This window comes from Meles meles, unplaced genomic scaffold (genome assembly GCF_922984935.1).
Source record: "Meles meles unplaced genomic scaffold, mMelMel3.1 paternal haplotype, whole genome shotgun sequence".
In the NCBI taxonomy this organism is placed as follows: domain Eukaryota; kingdom Metazoa; phylum Chordata; class Mammalia; order Carnivora; family Mustelidae; genus Meles; species Meles meles.
The window spans coordinates 895,755-899,611 of NW_025721111.1; positions in this window are offsets into that span (position 1 = coordinate 895,755).

The following is a 3,857-nucleotide window of genomic DNA, read 5'->3' on the forward strand; positions in this document are numbered from 1 at the left end:
CGAAAATGACCATCTGGATGTCTTCTTTGCAGAAATGTCTGTTCATGTCCTCTGCCCATTTCTTGATTGGATTGTTTGTTCTTTGGGTGTTGAGTTTGCTAAGTTCCTTATAGATTTTGGATACTAGCCCTTTATCTGATATGTCGTTTGCAAATATCTTCTCCCATTCTGTCAGTTGTCTTTTGGTTTTGTTAACTGTTTCCTTTGCTGTGCAAAAGCTTTTGATCTTGATGAAATCCCAACAGTTCATTTTTGCCCTTGCTTCCCTTGCCTTTGCCGTTGTTCCTAGGAAGATGTTGCTACGGCTGAGGTCGAAGAGGTTGCTGCCTGCTTTCTCCTCAAGGATTTTGATGGATTCCTTTCTCACATTGAGGTCCTTCATCCATTTGGAGTCTATTTTTGTGTGTGGTGTAAGGAAGTGGTCCAATTTCATTTTTCTGCATGTGGCTGTCCAATTTTCCCAGCACCATTTATTGAAGAGGCTGTCTTTTTTCCATTGGACATTCTTTCCTGCTTTGTCGAAGATTTGGCCAACAGACACATGAAAAAATGCTCCACGTCACTCGCCATCAGGGAAATACAAATCAAAACCACAATGAGATATCACCTCACACCAGTCAGAATGGCTAAAATGAACAAGTCAGGAAATGACAGATGCTGGAGAGGATGTGGAGAAAGGGGAACCCTCCTCCACTGTTGGTGGGAGTGCAAGCTGGTGCAACCACTCTGGAAAACAGCATGGAGGTTCCTCAAAATGTTGAAAATAGAACTACCCTATGACCCAGCAATTGCACTACTGGGTATTTACCCTAAAGATACAAACATAGTGATCCGAAGGGGCACGTGTACCCGAATGTTTATAGCAGCAATGTCTACAATAGCCAGACTATGGAAAGAACCTAGATGTCCATCAACAGATGAATGGATAAAGAAGATGTGGTATATATACACAATGGAATACTATGCAGCCATCAAAAGAAATGAAATCTTGCCATTTGCGACGACGTGGATGGAACTAGAGCGTATCATGCTTAGTGAAATAAGTCAATCGGAGAAAGACAACTATCATATGATCTCCCTGATATGAGGACATGGAGAAGCAACATGGGGGGGTAGGAGATAGGAGAAGAATAAATGAAACAAGATGGGATTGGGAGGGAGACAAACCATAAATGACTCTTAATCTCACAAAACAAACTGGGGGTTGCTGCGGGGAGGTGGGATTGGGGGAGGGGGAGCGGGCTATGGACATTGGGGAGGGGAAGCGAACCATAAGAGACTATGGACTCTGAAAAACAACCTGAGGGTTTTGAAGGGTCAGGGGTGGGAGGTTGGGGCAACCTGAGGGTTTTGAAGGGTCAGGGGTGGGAGGTTGGGGGAACAGGTGGTGGGTAATGGGGAGGGCACGTTTTGCATGGAGCACTGGGTGTTGTGCAAAAAGAATGAATACTGTTATGCTGAAAAAATAAATAAAATGAGAAAAAAAAAAAAAAAAACGAAAATGAAATTTTGACCTTCATCAACAAAACAAAGAGGTAACCCACAGAATGGGAGAAGATATTTGCAAATGACAGTACAGACAAAAGGTTGATATCCAGGATCTATAAAGAACTCCTCAAACTCAACACACACAAAACATATAATTATATCAAAAAAATGGGCAGAAGATATGAACAGACACTTCTCCAATGAAGACATACAAATGGCCATCAGACACATAAAATGTTCATCATCAATAGCCATCAGGAGATTGAAATTAAAACCACATTGAGATACCATCTTACACCAGAAAGAATGGTCAAAATTAGCAAGACAGGAAACAACGTGTGTTGGAGAGGATGTGGAGAATGGGCAACCCGCTTACACTGTTGGTGGGAATGCAAGTTGGTGCAGCCACTTTGGAGAACAGTGTGGAGATTCCTTAAGAAATTAAAAATAGAACTTCCCTATGACCCTGCACAGTCACCATAACATTGCATATTTCTTGTACTGTATGTTACTTAATTTTGGCTTTGTGACAGGGTATTGCTCTTTCTAATGTTTCCCAGTAATGCGTTGCTTAGTAATTAATGATGGTAAAATTATTGTCCAAGGTTTAGCAAACATGCACATGGGATTTATAAGAATCACTTCATTTGATAGCTGTTGCACCTCAATTTTTATTGAATGTAACGAATAAGATCTCATTTTATTTATGTTTTTAATAAGACAGTATGTTTGTTTATTTTTTGTATTTAATTTTTTTAACTTTATTTTTCCACTTACCAAGATTCATTGTTTATGCATCACACCCCATGTTCCATGAAACACCTGTCCTCCTTAATACCCACCAGCAGCTAGTTTTAAAAGACAGGAAGACTTAGGTTGATTGGTGAGTTAACTGTGTTGAAGTGTTATCTCCAGTGTTCTTCGATTAGCCTTTACAGTACATAAGGAGTGGTCATTTATAGATCTTTAACTTTTCTTTTTTGTATGTGGATACATTTCAGTTCAGCTAGAGGTGATTTCTGTAAGTAATTATTTTAGTTAAGTGTCATCGTGGTTCTCCAATGTGGCTGCATTCAGCTCTTTTTACTCTCAAATGTAACGGCTTCAGTTCTGTCTTTGAGAACAGCCTCACTTCATGTGCTAGCGTCCTCATGGTAAAATACTGGGCACCTAATGAGAGGGATTAGTTTCCCTAAACATAAAATGAGAGTGTGTAGAACTTATCATGTCATAAAACCCTTCTACCTCCAGTTCTGTGGCTACATAATTATGATTTGTGAAAATAAGTGCATAGACTTCCTTACGCATACTCTGAATCCTAGTCATTCTTAATTACTTGCAGTGTCCTGGGAATACTGTACTCTCACGTTGGCTCAGCTGTCACTTCCTTCAGGTGCGCCTCTAACCCATTAGAGATAACATCCAGGCTTCTAGAGCATTTCATTGTAAGCACTCCTGCCCCTGATTTGACATCACCATCTACGCCATGCTCACTTGTGGGTCCCTGTCACTTAAAATGACATTTTGTACATAACTTGTGTTCAATTATGATTTGTTGGCTGAATTAGTGACTGAATAAGTGAGTCCATTTCCAGACCAGAACAGATCTTAGTAAGTTTGCACAATTTAGTAGTTTCTTAAGTTTCTGCCTTTCCTACCCTCCTGTAGGTAGTCAACACATGAGAGACTTTCCTTGTTCATCGGTATTATTGGTGAATTCTGGCTAGAGAGAAAGGCAGAGTCCTTTTGACAAAGTGACTCTGAGTTATTGTTAGGAAGTTTTTTTCATGCAGCAAAATACCCCACGAACTCATATATCTGATCTAGAAATACCACATTTATTGACATTCTCATCGTATTTCTTCACTGTTTACTCAGGGCGAGATTCAAGTTATACAGATTCAAATCATACAGAGATTCAAGTCATACAAAGTTTTCCCCCAGAAAATCACTTGTTTTGTTTTGATAGGTACCACCCTGTAGAAGTTACAGAGAAATGTCTCTGCTTTTGTTTGAAGTTGCCATCTGTTAGCACTTTTCAGTTGATATTCACCTATTACCATCCCCACATCCAAATTACTTGATTGTGTGTGTGCTCTTTGCAAGACTTTATGCTAGAGACTTAAATAGTTTCCCTTTTTGATCTAGCCTCCCTGCTCCTCCCTGCTGCTAAGAGGACAGGCAGGGAAGCATTGTGGTGTCACAGGAAGGGCTGGGGCTTTAGCTGCATTCCCATGCCCGCTGTCCATCCTTTGTGTGACCTTGGAAAAATCACCTAATCTCTGAGTCTCAGTGGTTTCCTCTGTAAGGTTTAAATCTAATGCTTGCATCACAAAATACAAAGTGGGAAAATTCTTAGAAGATTGACT